Here is a 19,212-nt window from a genome sequence, read left to right as displayed (position 1 = left end):
AGCTGGCACCTCGCTGCCTGCCGAGGTTCCCTGGCCCCTCCTCCAGGAACGCAAGTCTCTGTGCTCTGGACGCTCGGGTTTCCTTGCCTGTAAAATAAATGGTAGCACTGGCCTAAGGACTATTTGGGAAAAAGCGAAATAGTGTCAGGTGCTGTTACGACGACCTGACAAGGTAAGGCAGTTGGTACCAGACTGTGACTCAGTGCCCGGAAGGGACCATCGTGACGCCATGATTGATTTTTAGTTCTGTCCGGACCGTGAACAGTGGGTTGACAGGCAGCAGGTTTCGTCAGGCAGGACGGTTATTAGCGGCTTGAAGTGAAAGCGCTTTGCTGATGGTGTTGTATGCTCGAGCCCGGATCCCACTCGGAGTATTTGTTCTCCATGAGTAAATATCAGTAGGTGTTTTGGAAAGTTGCCTGCTATTCTTTCTTTTTCTTATTTCAAGGGTTATGAAATTACAAACGCAGGTGGACCTTCGACATTACCCAGATCCTGTTTCGCTCTGGGAGTCAGCAGACTGAAACAGTGGTCGGTTGGGTTCTGTGTGACAGGAATTAAGTGGCCGACACGAATGTTCCTGTGAACATTCTCTGATACAGGGAGGGAAAGACTGCGCTTAGCCCGTTGCAAATTCCTTGCTGAGGGGGGCACTCAGTATTTCCGTGGTTACTGGGAGAGGAGGTGAGTGCCCAGGGAATACATTAGGGACAGTGCGCCTCATTGTAAAGCCGTCTGAGATGTCATCCTTTCTTCTGTCTGGTGGAAGATCAACTGTTCATCACCGACACCGGATTCAGCTGCATTTCTGGGAGTTATTAGCGGCTCTGCACCTGAGCCAGGCATCTGTGCCCTTATACATCGACCCGCCGTCGTCAACAGGCAGGGCTGGCCACGCTGAGCAGAGCAAGGTTGTGGGGTCACCGTGTCGCTGGTGAGCACATCTGTCCAACGAGGGGTCGGCTGGAGAAGGGTTCACGTGAACGCCGGCCTCAGTCGTCAGCACGTGTCAGGGCTCTGTGTGACCCCCGTCTCCGCATCCCCGTAGTAAGCCACGTCAGGGCTCTGACCCCAGGTTTGGCCGTGTCCCTGCTCAACAATCAGCTCCCCAGACGGCAGCCACCCAGGGGCACCAGAGAGGAAAAAGGGGATGAGAGGGAGGCGGCGGAGGCGGGCGGGCTTGCTTCTTAGCCTGCGCAAGGCTCGACTGTGGCCCGCGAGAGAGGGCTGGGGTCAAACCTCATCCCGGAGCAGCGCGAGGCGGCTGACTTGGCAGGACGGCACACACCCCTGCATGGCCTCGTTAAAGGCCTCAGCGGAGAGGGGCAGAGAGGGGGCCGTGAGCTGGAGCTGACAATTAGCAGTCTTCTCATTGAAGCACATTCCCATCTGCGGAAGGCAGGGCTGTCCTAGCTTTCTTTCCCAGAGTAAAAAGGAAAGGTAAAAACATCAAAAATGCGGGGGGAAGGTTTCAGAACACAAGGTCACCCTCATCCACAGTGGCCTTAAAAGAACTGTCTCCTCTTGGCTTTCATATTTTGTTCAGAAAGTTCGTCTCTTTTAAGCCTTGTCATTAAAGGCGGTTTGCACTTTAAAGTGGGTTATCAAAGGGTGTAGAAATTGCAAGTTACTGGGACTAAAATGCATGATCAATTTTGAGTCTGCTAACTACCACTCGCTTAGAATTGGCTGTGCTTCCATCCTGGCAGCCCCTTTGATAAAGCCAGGAAGAGATACATGGTTGGTCAATTCAAAGTAGGAAAAGCAGATAATTAGATGAAACTTTTGTTCACCTGCTGAAGTGCCTCTTAGATATGGAGGCTTGATTAGGAAGTAGAGGCATGGGCTATAATCATATCTGAGAAGTACAAGTTGAAGATCCCAGGTTTTGACCTGTGTTAACATTCTTCACTACAGTTTTAAGAACTGAATCAACCCTCAGATCATATCATTTCTTTCTCCATGGAGGAAGAAAAAGGCAACTTGAAACGTAAGATTGAAGGCGTTCTGAAATCTGGATCCTCACCAGTATCCACTGCAGGGGAAGCTCCCTTCTTCCAGACATTTCAGTTTTAAGCAAGATTTCCACCAGGCAAATGTTTTAAAGCCAAAGGCCCAAGATGTTCCCTTAGATTCTGTTGTTTTCAGAACTGAACTTAGTCTAGACATGAGGCTAATAGATACTCTTATACCCTCTTTGGGAGTCTACCGCTCAAGAGAGTCTTACAGAGAACAGCTCGCTGGAAACAAAGACTCTATCACAGAGCAAAACAAGAGGGTTACCTGGTGAGAAGCCTGGTAGATTTATTAGCTAAATGGGCCTCCGTGAGTGAAACCACTCTGCCCACACTCCTTCACTCCAGCTAGAAAGAGGAGCTAGTTCCTCGGTGGGGTCTACAGATAAGCCATTTCCTTTAGGCAGCTCCCTTCACCAACTTGGGCCTCATGGCTCTAATCTAGGACACCAAGGGTGTTGACGTATATGCTCAGTCGCATCTGACTCTGTGACGCCATGGACTACAGCCCACCAGGCTCCCACTTCCTCCTCCAGGGGTTGAACCAAGGTCTCCTGCTTTGGCAGGCAGGTTCTTAACCACTGAGCCACCTGGGAAGCCCCACTGTCATGGGCACAACTAGACCAGTATTTCCCACGGGGCACCATTTCCGTTCTCACCTCAGGGTCTCTCAAACCAGCATTCCTTCAAGCCCTGTCTGTACGACTGGTCTTCAGCTGTCAGATTCAGGAAACATCTCAGGCTCCGGCCCCCTCTGCAAGGTTCATGTTTACAGCACTGGCCGGTCACTCCTGCTTCCATGTAGTAAATAGTTACTGATCAGCTGTCATGTGCCAGGCCCAGCGGCTGAAGCACTGACATCGTCATCTCTCTGGTTGCTGAGGGTCAACCCGCTTGCCGAGGCCGGGGTCACAGGGGTCCCATGCAGGTGCAGTCAGCCGAGCCGCAGCCGTGGGAGGCTCCAGCCCTCGATGGGTCACTCTCCTGCAGCTGTGAGGAGCCCTCAAGACAACCCCCCCACGAGAGACCACCACAGCACCAGGGCCATGTGCAGCCTGGGCCCGGAAAGGGCACAGCCTCGCTTCTGCCGGGTTCTGTCCCCAGAGCCAGAGGCAGAGGACAGAGACCTCGGCAAAGTCAGAGATTCCACTACCGTCTCCTTGGTGAAGAGACCCCCGCCCCAACTCTTTCACCTGGAATCTCCTAAAATGCTTGGATCCATGGAAGCGTTTTTCCATCGTCCGCATATTTTATTGTTTTAAGTTCTGTGAGACATTGATTAGAAAAGTGCAGGCCTAGGTGAGGACTTGAAAGTTCCTTCCTGTCCAAGAATCCTGTTGATCTAGGTCGTATTTCTAGCCGCAGATTACGTGAGCAGTCTGGAGACACTGCTTGGGTCAGGAACATTTAGGGAGACCCCGTCTCCCTCTGTGACTCTATGGGAAGATGGTCGTGACCAGCGTTGACTGATTCTCCCAGTTCTCCTCTGTTTGGGGCTTGGAATGCAGGGCCTATTGTAATTATCTCAGCTAGTGTATCATTATAAGGCCCACCAAAACACAGACCCTGTGCTTAGCCTGGTTTTTCCTTCTTTCGTGGAAACACTGGGCACATGGAAGGATGTGGACATGATGAGCCTGCAAAGGAACATTTCCTGAGCCACAGACACTGACGAAGTGCTCGGGGAAGTGGGGCCCAGTCATCTGGATAAACAAACAATCAGCCTCCTGGTCGCCCGTCAGCCTTCTCGCCCCCACCAAGTCATCTCTGCTCATCCCACTCTTTCTAGCTGGTCCGCATCACTCCTCTCGGCCTGAACCTGGAGAGTGCGGGCAGCCGTAAACGTGTAAAACCCAGCCCAGCACGCACAGACATGAGGGGCGTCCCGCCCTGTCTGACTCTCCCCATCTCACTGACCGCTGCAGGTCACTGGACAATTCAGCCAAACTGGTGACCAGCATGTTTTGAAAAAAGTCAGAACTGTTGGTCTGAGTGGCGTTTAGCTCTGGCCTGCATGCAGGGCCTGTTTAAGGCTGGAAAGAAAAATAGAAACATCATTTCCTTCAGAAGAGGAAGTGTTCTCCTAACAGGCTAGCAAGGGTCCTGAGAACTTTGCATCTTTGCAGAAATGCCTTGGCGTCAGCGGAGGTTTCTCAGAAGCCAGCTTCATTTCCCAGGCTGGCTTCTCGCAGGTCGGGGGGTAGGGGGACACTTACTGACGCGGCCCCGGAGCTTGCTCTCTCCACGTTCACGTGAACTCTGCTCCAGCCTGGGCTCCTGTGAAGATGCTCATGTTTCCCAGCTACTTTGGGTCACAGTCCCATGTGAAGTCCGCGTGGAGAACTGATCCCCGGGCCCAGGACCCGTCACTGCACCCACGATATACTTACCCACTCCGGGTGCCCAGCTCCTGCATGGTGCCTCGGGGGTCACCTCCATCTGTCCCCACCGGCTCCTTCTCAAAGTTAATAATCTGGGAGCAGTTTTCTGCTGAGAGTGGTATTTCTTCCAACATCAGAGACCCTTTCTCTGACCGAGATCCCACTTCTGTTATCTGATTTTCTTCTTTAGCATTTTCACTGATGCATTTGGGCACGTGGATTGCAAACAAATTGGACTTAAGGGAATTTTTTTTTCTTTTAAAATGTTTTCTACGTTCTTATTTAGAGAGCGAGCGAGCGTGTGTGTGTGTGTGTGTGTGTGTGATGGTAAATCCATACACTTTCAAAGGCCTATCCATGCATTTTTTTCTTGTAGTAATTTTCTTTTTTTAACTGAAGTATAGTTGATTTACAATGTTTCAATGCAAGTGAAAGTGTTAGTTGCTCAGGCGTGTCCAACTTTTCCAACCTATGGACTGTAGCCTGCCAGGCTCCTCTGTCCATGGAATTCTCCAGGCAGGAGTACTGGAGTAGGTTCTCAGTCCCTTCTCCAGGAGATCTTCCTGACCAGGGATTGAACCTGGGTCTCCTGCATTGTGGGCAATTTCTTTACCATCTGAGCCACCAGGGAATCTCTGATGTTTCAGGTGGACAGCAAAGTGATTCAGTTTTACATGTATAGATACACAGATGTTCTTTTTCAGTAGTATGTTTCTTACAGAATTTCTTAACAGGCTAATTAAGGCCGCAAACCACGTGGACCCCCGCTGCCCCTGCTGTTAGGTGTTTCTCCTGAACCGCGTGATTGTCACCATCTGCCTTCTCCCTGCAGGGGGGTGAGCTGCCCCGCCTCCCGCGCTGGGACTGATGTCTGTCTGGTTCCATGTGATGCCAGAGGAGCCGCTTCACCCCCTGCGAACTGTACCACGAGCTCAGCCCCCGTCTGCTCCCACAGACCCCAGGGCCGAACCCAGGGCAAGCAGGACCTGCCCCGGCCCGTGACAAGCTTGTCATCCACAAGGGGCGATGAGGCACACATGGAGAAAAGAAGATAGAAGAGCAGGGCAAGAGCTTTGTACGGGGGAAATGCCAAGTCTTAAGGCAACTCCAAGGAAGTGATAGCATTTTGAAATGCGGTCCCATGGGAGAGGGTGACATTTAAGCTGGTCGTTGGAACAGGAGTCAGATTTCAGTCGGTAGAGATGTGGGGAAGGACTGGATGGTCCAGATCACAGAAAGCTCGGAGAAAAGCACTTGGAGAGCAGCTTTCCCAGGTGTGCTGGAGTCAGATTACAGACGTCTGGGCGAGCTGACCACCCGGTGCTGGCCAGGCCTCCGCTCTTGCGCTCAGGGCCTTCGAGATGGAGGAAACGGTGGCCGTGGTGTGAAGACTCACTGAGGTGATCCATTTACAAAGTCCAGCACGCAACAGACGTCCCACAGATGAAGGCTCCTCTTATCTTCCCACAGTCCTCGGTAACTTCGTGAGTTAAGCGTTACCTACACCTGAGGAAACTGAAAGAGAGAGACGTCTGGAAAATTGCTCAAGGCCGCGTTTCTCATACCCATGAAAACAAAGTAGGACCCGTGTCTCCCTGATTCGCTCACTTTTGCTTCCTCTACTTTTATTTTAGATAGCCACACTGACTCATGGACACGAATTTGGGCAAACTCCAGGAGAGAGCAGAGGACAGAGAAGCCTGGGGTGCTGCAGTCCATGGGGTCCCAAAGAGTCAGACGCAACTTAGCGGCTAAACAGCAACATTTTGATTTTGCTCCTTCTACTATTTTGTATTGCCTCCATGGATGAGGAGAGGCCTGGACGCTATTCTATCAACAACAACAGGATCTGACCCCTTGGCTACAGAGGCGAGAAAAGCTGGCACCTGGTCCCAGCTCTCAAGCTTGTCAGTGTTTGGCTTGTCCATTGCAGAGCTGACAGGGGGTTGCAGACAGTGGGTTGCAGACAGTGACGCGGGGTTTCCTGCTGCTGGTGTCCTAGGAGTGGGGCACTCTTCTCTGACAGCATCAGCTAGAGGCAGACTGAGAAACGCTGCGGCTTGTCGGGAGCTTGATTCTTGAGCACACGCCATTCTCCTGCTGGAGAGGGGCACTCTGTTCCCAGAAAAGCATGTGAACCTGGGGCAGCTCTCATCTTCTGGAAGGAGTCTCTGGGCCATAAGTAAGTAGAGTCTGATGTCGGATGACTTCCCTGGAACAGCATCTAAGTAGTTCCAGTCTATAAAGTTATAGTTTGCACTCTGACACCTACTTGGTTGTAATGGTTTTACCTGTGAGTGTTCCTTTAAGAATAGTTGAATTTTGCATTATACCTTCTGACCACAAAGAAGAGAAAGTGTAATTCTACTGTGTCTTCTGAGAAGTTATTAACTATCTTATTGTTGCAAGCATCATTCATGATAACTTCAGACAAGAGCTCGTATTGATAGACAAATTCAATGTCTAGCACTGGTTGAAATGGCTTTCAGGCTCACCACTTAAACTCTGTGTGCCTTAGGCGCACCATCAAGATAAACAGACAAGAAAAAACGATTACGAGAGTGTCAAATTGGTGGTGGGATTGAGATACAGAAGTCACAAGTCAGAAATCACTGAGGCCATCTGGACAGAGAAACGCCACCTGCAGCTGCCGTGAGCAGCCTGTCTGGGTCCCCTCCCCGCCACGACGTCGTCTCTTCACCTGAGTAGACCGCCAGCCATCCAAACACAGACTGACAATGGCCTGAGTCAGCAGCGTGGACCATCTACCCATTCAAGGTCAAGGCTGCCAGTGTTTCCTCTGACTTCATTTGCATCTTAGGAAAAAAAAGATCTTTTTTGCAACACTTCTTTTAAAAAATTCATTGAGTACTAAAATGTCTCCATGTTTCACTGTTTGTAAGAAAAGCAGAAGTGACGCATTGATTCTGGAATTGACAAAAGGAAAGGCCACATTTTAGAAATAAAGCATTTCAGCAAAAGGGAGACTTCTTATTTAGTTGTAAGCACAGTTTTGAAAAATACAAAAAGCATTTGAAGTACACAAAGCCAGCTCCTAGGTGATAAGAGAATGTGACAGGCTCATTTATAAAGTAGGGAGGAATCTGAGGCCCCTCATCAGAGGCAGTGAGTTTATATGCCCCAAATCCAGCAGTGTTTTGGGCATCTCTCTGCTAAACGCCCGAGAATAGGAAGCTTTTCCACACCACCAAAGCAGGCCTCAGCACTTCTGGGAACAAGCTTGTTGGTTTGATGTCAATGTACAGAAGAACGTTTGATGAGCCTGCTCAGAAGCATCCTAGAATTCTACAGAAAAGTTATGAAAGGAACCAAAAGAGCCCATCTCCCCGAGCACTCACCCCTTCACACCCCCCGTTACTATTCTCTAGAGATGACCCAGATATCGCACACAGTTCCAAGGCCCTTGGAGTGATGACAAATGTTGACACGAAGACATCTTTTTCTGTCCAATGTCATTGAACTCATAGTTTAAGAAAGCTCATCCAACTCCACCCATGAAGAAAAAACCTTCAAAATGGAAAATTTATGATTTAGTGTTTGACTGATTTTCTGAGATCAAACGTGATTATTCTGAGATCACAGATCAGCTCCCCAGTGAGCAGATTGGGTCCAGAACCCAGGCTTTTAGTTTCAAAGCCCATCTTCCCCCTGGTTTGCTCTCCTCCCCACCCCCCACTCACACACACCAGGAGCATGGGACACACTGACCACTCTGCTGAGATGAATCAAGCTTTCTTTTCTTACAGTTGTCACGATCGGCCAATGTCCATTGCCTAATTTCTCTGCATACCTCCTGATCTAGAAAGTCCAGCCCTTGGTTGTCCCGGCAACGGTGTCTGTCTGAAGAGGTGCTCCCAGGCATGGAAGCTTCATTTCATAAACCACCTGATAAGACACTTTCTAGAAGAGCAGCACTTGCCAGAGTCCCCAGAGTGAGGCACACAAGCGTCTGCTCTGGGGCGACGTGTAAGGGGTGTGAGGGGCTGGGAGCCAGGACCCCAGCACCACCTGCAGGTCTCAGGCTTCCCCCGTCCACCCTCCAGGCAGTGGCCGAGGGGGTCCCTGAGGAAGATGCCTCCTGAACCCTCAGGCCTTGCTGAACCCAAAGGAGGAAATCCTTTCTCTGTGGACTTCACTTCCTTCCCGTTCCCTGAGGTGTCTGAAGTAGACCTCCCACTCCCGGGGACAGCAGGGCCTCACTCCTGCGAGTCTTCCAACAGGGGCACCAGGGAGGCAAGAGGGAGACGGAGAGATTGCCTCATGCAATCGGTGTCTCACGGGCTTTGTCACTTCAAGACGCTGTGACGGAATCTCAGGACACAGACAGGCGACTAGAGCTGAGCACGTGGAGAGTGAAGACCCCGAGGCTCCTCCACATCCAGCCAGGGAGCCTCATGTGGGGCCAGATGAAAACGGACGCCTTCAGAGAGACCCTGACGCGCCCCGTGGCCGGGTCCATTTTCCATCTGAAGAGGACGGAAGCAGGGCTGAGGGGCGTGAGTTGCTGGGCCCAGGGCCGCCCGGGAGACTGCGCGCGAGAGAAGGAAGCAGAGCCTCATCCCCACGTTTGGGTCTCCTTGTCTTCAGAACGTCCCAGCTCCGTTTTCGCTTGAAATAAAATGCTCCAAGATGGCTTGATAAGCAGATCGTGTCTTGGGGGCAGCAGCTCCTGAACCCTCGGGGCTCCCAGGGGAAAGGGTCACCTCCAAAAAAGCCAGAAGCTCTCACCCCTCCCGTGGTCACACGTAGGTTGGATAAAGGGGGTGCAAGCAGTTCATCGGGAGACCTGGGCCATCAAGAAGCAGGCCAGCTTTGAACCAAAAACGCTCAGTCCGGGTAGGACTCAGCCGTGTTCCGAGGGCCGCCGCACCCGGCGTTCCTCCCCGAGCCCTCACTGTTCCCGGGGCGGAGCTGCCTCGGCTGCTCTCACACGTGGAGGAGGAGGCCGCCGCCAGGCTCTCACAGGCGGAGGAGGAGGAGGCCACTAGGCCCTCACAGGTGGAGGAGGAGGCTGCCGGGCTCTTCACAGGCGGAGGACGAGGAGGCCGCCGGGCGCCTCACAGGCGAGGAGGAGGAGGCCACCGGGCGCCTCACAGGCAGAAGAGGAGGCGGCTGCCGGGCCCTTCACAGGTGGAGAAAGAGGCCGCCGGGCGCCTCACAGGCGGAGGAGGAGGAGGAGGAGGCCGCCGGGCCCTTCACAGGCGGAGGAGGAGGAGGCCGCCGGGCCCTTCACAGGCGGAGGAGGAGGAGGCCGCCGGGCCCTTCACAGGCGGAGGAGGAGGAGGCCGCTGGGCCCTTCACAGGCGGAGGAGGAGGAGGCCGCCGGGCCCTTCACAGGCGGAGGAGGGGCCGCCGGGGCCTCACAGGCCGAGGGGGAGGAGGAGGCCACCGGGCCCTTCACAGGCAGAGGAGGAGGAGGCAGCCGGAGGCAGCCGGGCCCTTCACAGGCAGAGGAGGAGGAGGTGGAGGCCAGGCTCTCACACGGAGGAGGAGGAGGCCACCGGGCCCTTCACAGGCGGAGGAGGAGGAGGCCGCCGGGCCCTTCACAGGTGGAGAAAGAGGCCGCCGGGCGCCTCACAGGCGGAGGAGGAGGAGGAGGAGGCCGCCGGGCGCCTCACAGGCGAGGAGGAGGGGCCGCCGGGCCCTTCACAGGCAGAGGAGGAGGAGGTGGAGGCCGGGCTCTCGCACGGAGGAGGAGGAGGAGGAGGCCGCTGGACGCCTCACAGGCGGCGGCGGAGGAGGAGGCCGCCGGGCGCCTCACAGGCAGAAGAGGAGGCGGCTGCCGGGCCCTTCACAGGTGGAGAAAGAGGCCGCCGGGCGCCTCACAGGCGGAGGAGGAGGAGGCCGCCGGGCCCTTCACAGGCGGAGGAGGGGCCGCCGGGGCCTCACAGGCGGAGGAGGAGGAGAAGGAGGCCACCGGGCCCTTCACAGGCGGAGGAGGCGGAGGCAGCCGGGCCCTTCACAGGCAGAGGAGGAGGAGGTGGAGGCCAGGCTCTCACACGGAGGAGGAGGAGGCCGCCGGGCGCCTCACAGGCGAGGAGGAGGGGCCGCCGGGGCCTCACAGGGGGAGGAGGAGGCGGCCGCCGGGCCCTTCACAGGCAGAGGAGGAGGAGGTGGAGGCCGGGCTCTCGCACGGAGGAGGAGGAGGAGGAGGCCGCTGGACGCCTCACAGGCGGCGGCGGAGGAGGAGGCCGCCGGGCGCCTCACAGGCGGCGGAGGAGGAGGAGGCCGCCGGGCCCTTCACGAAGAAGGAGGAGGAGGCCGCGGGCCCCTTCACAGGCAAAGGAGGAGGAGGTGGCGGCCGGGCTCTCACACGGAGGAGGACGAGGAGGCCACCAGGCCCTCACTGCTGGAGGAGGAGGCCGCCGAGCTTTTCACAGGCCAGGGAGGAGGAGGCCACCTGGCCCTTCGCGGGAGAGCAATGCCGGGGCGCAGGCGCTCTAGCCCGGCCTGTGGGAGAGGACTCTCCCGGAGCCAGGGAGAGTGGACGGTGGCCCTCACCTGGGTCACACACCAGAATCATCTGAGAAGCTCTCCGAGACACGCCCATATCTGTGGCCCAGGCAGACGGGTCTGACAGAATACCCAGGCAGGGGCTGGGGCCCGCCGACGCTTAGAAGGCTCCGGGTTGTTCTAATACGTGGCCCAGACACGGATCCCTGCGAGGACCCTGCACCAGACTTAACAGAAACTTTATAAAGCCATTCACTTGAAGAAGTATCCCATTACACTGCCAACTCTTTGTCTTCCTAATGGTTTTAGAAAAGGCAGAGGAACCAGAGATCAAATTGCGAACATCCGCTAGATCATGGAAAAAGCAACAGAGTTCCAGAAAAACATCTATTTCTGCTTTGTTGACTATACCAAAGCCTTTGACTGTGTGGATCACAATAAACTGTGGAAAATTCTGAAAGAGATGGGAATACCAGACCACCTGACCTGCCTCTTGAGAAATCTGTATGCAGGTCAGGAAGCAACAGTTAGAACTGGACATGGAACAACAGACTGGTTCCACATAGGAAAAGGAGTATGTCAAGGCTGTGTATTATCAAACTGGTTATTTAACTTCTATGCAGAGTACATCATGAGAAACGCTGGACTGGAAGAAACACAAGCTGGAATCAAGATTGCCGGGAGAAATATCAATAACTTCAGATATGCAGATGACACCACCCTTATGGCAGAAAGTGAAGAGGAACTCAAAAGTCTCTTGGTGAAAGTGGAGAGTGGCTTAAAACTCAACATTAAGAAAACTAGGATCATGGCATCTGGTCCCATCACTTCATGGCAAATAGATGGGGAAACAGTGGAAACAGTGGCTGACTTTATTTTGGGGGGCTCCAAAATCACTGCAGATGACTGCAGCCATGAAATTAAAAGATGCTTACTCCTTGGAAGGAAGGTTATGACCAACCTAGATAGCGTATTCAAAAGCAGAGACGTTACTTTGCCAACAAAAGTCCGTCTAGTCAAAGCTATGGTTTTTCCTCTGGTCATGTATGGATGTGAGAGTTGGACTGTGAAGAAAGCTGAGTGCCGAAGAATTGATGCTTTTGAACTGTGGTGTTGGAGAAGAGTCTTGAGAGTCCCTTGGACTGCAAGGAGATCCAACCAGTCCATTCTGAAGGAGATCAGCCCTGGGATTTCTTTGGAGGGAATGATGCTGAAGCTAAAACTCCAGTACTTAGGCCACCTCATGCGAAGAGTTGACTCATTGGAAAAGACTCTGATGCTGGGAGGGATTGGGGGCAGGAGGAGAAGGGAACAACAGAGGATGAGATGGCTGGATGGCATCACCGACTCGATGTATGTGAGTCTGAGTGAACTCCGGGAGTTGGTGATGGACAGGGAGGCCTGGCATGCTGTAATTCATTGGGTCGCAAAGAGTCAGACATGACTGAGTAACTGAACTGAACTGAACTGAATGACCAAAGAGACAAGAGGGTAAGATGAAATTTTTCTAATTGCACATCAGTTGGACTTCTCAAACTTCATTTCACAGCTCCATCTTGAAAAAGCAGAACCTACAACACACGTGGCCGATGCAGAGGGCCACCCTCAGTGGCAGCATCTCACCTGGTGCCCTGGGGATTGTGGTGACCTCCTGGTGACCAGTGACATGTGTCCTTGTGGAGTCGGCCAGAGTCACGAGAGGGGAGCGGTTGAGAGCAGCCACCCCCAGCCCCTCGGCGTGAGATTTAACCCCACTGTCTTGCCCCTCAGAAGTGAGCACGCTGCCCACAGATTCCTTGGGGACAAAGTTTGGAGACCTTCATCCAGGGCACCGCAGAAGGACAAGCACCCAGGCCCCTGTGTTTCTGCAAGCAGGGGTGGGGCTAGCAGACGGAAGGGAAGCTGTGCTGGGGGCGTCTGGGGATGCCCTCAGGCCTCAGCTGGGACGAGTTGGGCAGGGCCCTGCCCAGGTTCACAACACCGGGAAATTGCAGAACTGAGTCCCGTTGGGCCCAAAGCCGTGACCTTGGGGATTCAGCTGGCCGGCTGAATTAGTGGACAAGTGAAGGGCCTTTTGTTTGTTTGTTTTTCATTTGTTGAAACAAAGGAAAATTCACAAACCCCTAGTATCATGAGACCGACCTGGGCCCTGGACATACAGAGAGGCACCAGCCCCAGAGAAGAGCTCCAATCGACCGCAACAAGGACATGGGCCTCCAACTTCACTCTCAGGACGGTAGCGCAGCTCTGGTGGGAACTCGGGTCACCTGGCTGAACCGAAGCCCAGGCTGGTACCTGAGACGGTGTGATGCAGGCTGCTCCTGCGGCCTCTGAGACAGCACCCCCAACACTGCTGCATTTGGGCTGGGAGCCTGTCACGGGACGGGGGCAGAGACGTGGTGAGCAGCCGCCTGGCCTTGGCTGGGAAACCGAAATATTAATCACTCTGCAAACCGCCAGCCTGTTGCCAGCTGCATTCCTTGACAGCGCATGTTGTCATAAGGCCCGAGCGCTCCAGGCTGGCTAGAACCCACTGCGGATGCACCAGGCAGGACCACAGAGGGGCTTTTCCTGCTGCGCTGGGCGGGGAGCGTGTGTGCATTTCTGCCCCCACTCAGCATCTCTCAGGACGTGATCACCTCCTAAGAATGACACTACCCACTGAGCCATCAAGAGCGAGTAACAGAGAAAATGGTTAATAAAACACATGCCAGGAAAAAGAAAGCAAGTTAGGGGCTGTTGTCTGGGCTGGGAGGGCTTCTCTGGCTTCAGGAAAAATAGAACAAGATGGTGATTTTTTTCTCGGCCCGAAGGACGTCGTACCCAGAGCACCACCAGCTCTCCCATTCTAACAAGTGTCTCGTGGACACCTTTTTAACAGTAAGATTCTCATGCTGACAAGCCGCCAGTGCCGCTCTGTAGGTAGATTCCTGATTTCTTTGGCAGAACTGACTTTACAGTGCTGATGTGCCCTGACGCGGATGGGGTGGGACTACGATTGATATCATTTTTCTACCATAAGCACAGTTTGGGGATGCTCACTTTGAATGGCTCAAGAAGCTATGCGTTAACAATGAGTCACTTAGGAGGTATGGTCGCTACAAGCCAGCAGTCAGCGCCGGGGCCTGGCCCTTCCCAACCTGGTGAAAGGTTTGGTGAACAAATGGGCAACGATCTTTTTTCTCCTGAACCAGGGAAGGGACAAGGGAAGACACAAGGAGGCTAAGAACCAAGAATTTTGTCAGTTAAGACTCTTTCTCAAACTTGCAAGCTGAAAAGGCTTTTCTGAAGAGTTCCAAGCATGTTTTTGCAAGACGTTAAAAAAGAAGAAGAAAGGTTAAGTCTAAAAATTGTAGATTGGCCCAATATTCCCTGAACTCAATGCATTGCTTGTGGTATTTTTGAAAAAAGAAAGGAATTTTGCTTTGAAAATGTCATACTCCACAGAAGTTTTTGTAAGTTATTTGTAGAGGAGTTGACTCCTATTTGGTTGAGTGGATGATCTGAGTCTTCCCTTAAAGATATTTCAAACTGTTCCAAACAATCTCTCTCCCTGTTTGTTTTTTTTGCAAACAACAGAAGACCTACCAGTAAATCAGGTTGGCAGGGAAGATATTTTCATATAAATGAAGAAATAATAATCATAAAAATGTTAAGACACTAAGGCTCATGCCAGATCATCTCCTCTAAAGATTTGCCCATGAAGCTTCCGATGAGGAGCCAGCCTTAGGGTGACTTGGAGCTTGAGGGAAGGGTTGCCATCAACGACTGTCCTGGAAAAGGCACTCTGCGTCTCTCTATTCTTCCTCCTCAAATGGCCCGGCTCCCTCCCGCCCTTGGGGGGGTGCTCAGAGAAGAGAGGACAGACTGTCGTGTCCCCCTTTGTTTTCTTGGCGTCGGGGACACTCCTGGCACGCAGGCCTGCGAGCTCCGGCAGTTCTAATGGGGAGCCTGCCAGAAGCGGAAGGAACCAACCTGCCGAAGCTCCCAGGCTTTTGATGAGGGAGGCAGCTGCGTGTGTGAGGTGCTGATGTGGCAGCTGAGATTGTGAGCACAGACATGACCGCCACTCCACCTGCACCGCCTCTTCCAGAGTGAGGGCGGCTCCCTGCTCTCCAGGTGGAGCACGATGCTCAGAGTCTGACTGTGGACTGTTGGATGATCTGGTCTAACCCTTCGCTTTAGACTGGAAGAAACTAAGAGACCAAGGATTTCACAGGGCTGGCCAGTGGTCTGTGCCAGTGGGCTGCTCAGATGGCCCTGACACAAGAGGGGCATGGAGACGCAAGGGCTGCTTCCAGAGCTGCCCACGGGACCCGCGAGTTCAGAACCTAAATGAACACAGAGGGCCGCACTGACGTCGCTGTCGTCAGGGTCTGAGCGCTTGCGGACACTGATATCTGTGTGGGGCCCGCAACCCGGCCCTGCTGACAGGGAGGACCGGTCCCCCACTCGCTCCGAGCACAGCACCCTTGCACACGGCGGGTGTTCAGTGAGGGCTTGTGGAAACACACGCAGGGCCTCATGAGGTCAGCTGCACGTCGGCCCCTCCCTAGAGCAAAGGCAGGTGAGGGACAGTGGGCAGAGATCCTGTAACGTGAGTCCATTTCCCTCTGACGTCCTCTGCTGTCATCCTGGTGGGAAGGGCCGCCCCCCCCCCCCCTGACTCTGATCCGGCATCACGGCAGTGACTCTGATCTCCTCTCTGCCCGGCCCGTTTTCCCCGCAGTCGCCCTGGTCTGTCACGCGTTCGCGATGGGCCGTGGAGCCCGGACAGGATGACCTGAGTGGGTGGGAGCGGGAGGGTCACAAGTGCTGGTGAGCAGAGCCACCCCACGGACCAGGCTCCACCGGGCGGAGGGCCGTGGCCTTCTGCCAGCAGCTTGAGAGCCTGGCGTCTCTCCTCCGTCTCCTCTCTGCAGCTCCCAGAGCCTAGGGGCCCCACCCTCTGAACCTGCTCCCCTATCCTTTGGCCTGATGGCAGCAGTGTCTAATAGGAGCGGGTTGCACTCCCAGGCCTGACCAGTAGGTGCCCCTGTTTAGCACGCGGTGGCCCAGCCTGGCTCTCACAGCTGCCCATCCTTGGATAAGCCCGCTTGTGTGGACTTGGCAGCCCCGCCAGGTCGAGCTTGGTACAGCAGAGGCCCCGTGGCCCTCCATGCCCTGCCCCTCTCCTGGCCGAGCGAGTCTGCAGCCGTCCACGTGTGCCCACGACCACCCAAAAAGGCTCATCTTACCGCCAGCGGCGCACCAGGACTGGGGGTGCAGTGGGGACCAGGCCCTGCCCTCGGGAAACCTCAGTCTCGGGGCCACAGGACCCCGTCTGTTCTTACCTGGGTCTCTGCACACAGAACATTACTGGAAGACAATCGGCGGGTGTATCAAGTACAGCTACAGCACCCCAAAACACAGCCTCTGATAGTCACACTGAGGCCTGTTTCTGCTTTGAGGCCGGGGCGGGTGGAAGCTTATTTAAAAGAACGCGGCCTCCAGCAAAACCACCTCCAGTAGGGCCTGCTCCTGGCACCTACTCTCATTACGGCCCTGGCCGCCCACCTCTGAAAGCTGCTTGAAAGAAGGGCCCTTCGCTTGGCTCCCGCAGCAGCTTGTAGAGAATGCCCTGGGTGAATCTGTGTTTAGCTTCACTTGGTAATGAACGTCCGTTTTCCTCCTGCTGCTGAAATGTTTGTCACATAAGAAAGTAGCAAGGTATAAGAGGGGGACTATTGGCAGACCCCAGCGGAAAGGACAGATAAGAGCTGTGAAGAATCCGGCTAACCCCTGACCCCAGGTCCCCCAGCTGGACTCCCGGGACCCCAGCCCCCCAGTGCCCATTCCTGCTCAGCCCCCTCCCCCCAGCAGATCTACACATCAGAAGCCAGCGTTAGACCTTCTCAGAACCAGTAATTAGAAATGAACTCCCTATCAAATCTTCCTTTTGTGATGAGGGAACACTGAGCGGAATGTTTTCAGAAGTATTTTAGAATAACCCTGGGGCATGTTAAAGCTTTAAAAAAAAAATCCACGCCCACCATAAGTTTTTGCCCCTCTCTTATTATAAACAACCCCAAGCATCTTTACTTTCCAACGTGCAAAGATTAGAAAACCACCAGGAAATGGAAAATCCCGCAGAGAGGAGGCGAGATTACTACTGTTCCTAATGTGGGCCTGTGCGGGCTTCCAGGGCTTGCTCCATCTTTTATTTCTTCACAGTAGAAACGTTTGAGCCGTTGTAGTTCTGGCAAAAAAAAAAAAAGCAAATGAAACCCTCCCATTCAAGTAGAAGTTCCTCCAGGGTCTGTACAAATCATATTAGAAAGCAGCTTTTATGTATCTAGAATAATTACACTTGATTTGAAGGAGTTTGTTTTTTGTTAAGCTAACTTTAGCATCCACGCTAATGGGGAGCAGATGTACACGCATCCCAGGACGCGCCACACCTCTGCTCACGCAGAAATGTGTGTGCGTTCGCACAGATGGAGCCGGGGCCTCCCCTCCCCCCCGCCCAAGGACCCCTCGTTTCTGTGACCCCGCACTGGCTGGCCCTGGTCAGCTGTCCACCCCACCGTCACGCCAGGACAGCCAGAGCCACTGGTGCTCCTGAGCGACCCTTGGGCTCCTTTAATCCGAGCTGTGGAGAGTGACCTAAGAGAATGAGGACTGGGGCGCTAAGGGGTTTCCTCTCTCAGAGAAGTGTTCAGTCCCTGGGAGAGAAGGGCCGGCCTCGGAAGAAGGTGTAAAAAGCATTCTCGTCTCTTCATGTGAACCTCTCTCTCTGCTTTGCAAACCTGCTGCCTTCCTTTCCCAGAGTGCTCACAGAGTCTCTGTATAAGTAGAAGAAATAAAAACCTAAGACAGAGACATTTTTTAAATGCAAGCTCAAGACAGGCTCATTTCCAGTAGACTTGTCGGCGACAGTGTTGGGGTCTGCAGGCCCCAGGGCGCCCCTCACCTGTTGTCAGGAGGGCCTGACTCGCGTTCGAGAACGCGAGAAGTGCGGATGTTGCTCCCCGGGTCTGACTCAGGGGCCCCCAACTGCCTCCCTGAAACTCAGAGCCCCAGGCGCAGCCCCAGCGGGGTTCAGAGAGCCCCGGGCCAGCCTGGTGGTCTGCCCCGCCCCACCTCAGCCCCGGAGGCTCTGCCGGGGCGGGGGCAGCCGTGGCCCCAGATCACCCGCAGGGCCCGGCTTGTGGACGAGGGTGCTTTCCAGATGTGTGTGCAGCTCAGCAGCTTGAGATTTCTTTCTGTAATGAGGAGGGGGGAGTTGTAACGGCAAAATGTGGGCGTGCGCATGTGTGTGCTGCGTGTGGGTGTGTGTGCCTGTGTGGGTGTGTGCTGCGTGTGGGTGTGTGTGCCTGTGTGGGTGTGTGCTGCGTGTGGGTGTGTGTGCCTGTGTGCGTGTGTGCTGCGTGTGGGTGGGTACGTGCACATGTGTATGCATTTGGGGGGTGTTCTGCGTGTGTGTGCAAGTATGTTTGCATGTGTGTGTATCTGTGCTTGCATGTGTGTGCATGTCTGTGTGCATGTGTGGACATGCGTGTGGGCGTGTGTGTGTGTGTTTGTGTGTGTGTGCAATGTCTAGGCGGGGCAGCTGCTCCTGGTGAGAGGCGGCTCCTGCATCCAGCGTGTTTTCATTTTGGAAACTTCAGCAACGGGCTCTTCCCCTGAGCGTTTTTATCTCTTCTGTGTAGACAAGTGTCCCAAATGGGATTAAATGAAGAGGAAAATGAAACACCTCACCAGCATTAGTCAGCATCCCCTATTTCTGTCTTTCTTTTCTCCTCCGTCTCTCTGCCTCTCATCTCTCTGTCTCTGTGTCTCTTTTTTAAACAGGGAGAGAGGCAGCATAATGATACCGAAGAGCTTCTGCCTCCAGGAGGCCAGAAGGACTTTTGCAGAAAAGAAAGTTGTGATTTCTTGTCCTCCTGCTGTGAGGACCTGGGTGAGCCTGGCTCTCCTGATGGAGAAGCCCCCGGCCCGCAGCCTCTGGATCAGCTCCCTTCACAGGCCACTTCCTGGAGGAGTGCCAGGACCAGGACACATCAAAGCCCTGATTAAACCCGCTCTTTAATTGTGTCTCTTTGCTTCATTACTTTCCCTTCCCCTTTGATGAAGGCTGCACCTCTGTCGCCCCCAAATTATCCCTTTTCTTCATTTTTCAGAGGAGCTGAACCTTGCTCACTGGGAAGCTGGAGTGGGGTCCCCCTCCTTTTTCCCCTGCAAGTTGGGGACACAGCCCCTCACCTGCCGCACCCCCTCCCCGGAGCAAGCCAACAGTTAAAGGGATATTCACACCTTTCCCCCCCTCCCCGCTCTTCTATTCTTATGAAGTTTCCATTGAT

General features: G+C 54.1%; 1 protein-coding gene across 1 annotated transcript in view; it reads left to right on the top strand.

Annotated features, from left to right (window-relative positions):
• CEP112 (centrosomal protein 112) overlaps positions 1 to 18,946 on the top strand; it is a 339,838-nt gene extending 320,892 nt beyond the window's left edge. Inside the window, exon 28 of the transcript XR_003506951.1 lies at positions 18,704 to 18,946. The gene's annotated coding sequence lies outside the window, so the exon portion shown is untranslated. The remainder of the gene's footprint in view (positions 1 to 18,703) is intronic.
• The last annotated feature ends 266 nt before the right edge of the window (positions 18,947 to 19,212 follow it).

The sequence above is a fragment of the Bos indicus x Bos taurus genome, chromosome 19 (assembly GCF_003369695.1).
Source record: "Bos indicus x Bos taurus breed Angus x Brahman F1 hybrid chromosome 19, Bos_hybrid_MaternalHap_v2.0, whole genome shotgun sequence".
NCBI classification, from domain to species: Eukaryota; Metazoa; Chordata; class Mammalia; order Artiodactyla; family Bovidae; genus Bos; species Bos indicus x Bos taurus.
The sequence above is the reverse complement of the archived record's forward strand: the minus strand, read 5'-3'. Positions and strand labels throughout refer to the sequence as shown.